This window comes from Canis lupus, chromosome X, assembly GCF_048164855.1.
Source record: "Canis lupus baileyi chromosome X, mCanLup2.hap1, whole genome shotgun sequence".
Classification (NCBI taxonomy): Eukaryota; Metazoa; Chordata; class Mammalia; order Carnivora; family Canidae; genus Canis; species Canis lupus.
In genome coordinates, this window is record NC_132876.1 from 76,433,464 (window position 1) to 76,434,228 (window position 765).

A 765-nucleotide genomic window follows, 5' to 3' on the forward strand; every position below is an offset into this window, starting at 1 on the left:
TATTAATTCTTTCAAAGAGCGACCTCCTGGTTTTGTTGATCTGTTCCACAGTTCTTCTGGTCTCTATTTCATTGAGTTCTGCTCGAATCTTTATTAACTCTCTTCTACTGCGTGTAGGATCTATTTGCTCTTTTTTTCTCCAGCTCCTTTAGGTGCAAGGTTAGCTTTTGTATCTGAGTTCTTTACAGTTTTTGGATGGATGCTTTTATTGCAATGTATTTCCCCCTCAGGACTGCTTTTGCTATATCCCAAAGATTTTGAATGGTTGTATCTTCATTCTCATTAGTTTCCATGAATCTTTTAAATTCTTCCTTAATTTCTTGGTTGACCCATTCATCTTTTAGCAGGATGCTCCTTAACCTCCACGTGTTTTTAATCCTTCCAAACTTTTTCTTTTGATTGAATTCTAGTTTCAAGGCATTATGGTCTGAAAATATGCAGGGTACCATCCCAATCTTTTGGAATTGGTTAAGACCTGATTTGTCACCCAGTATGTGTTCTTTTCTGGAGAAAGTTCCATGTGCACTTGAGAAGAATGTGCATTCAGTTGCATTTGGATGTAAAGTTCTGTAAATACCTGTGAAATCCATCTGGTCCAGTGTATAATTTACAGCTCTTGTTTCTTTGGAGATGTTGTGCTTAGAAGATATAACAATTGTAGAAAGCACTGTGTTCAAGTCACCAAGTATAAGTGTTTTATTATCTAACTATGTCTTAACTTTGGTTATTAATTGATTGATATACTTGGCAGGTCCCACATTTGGG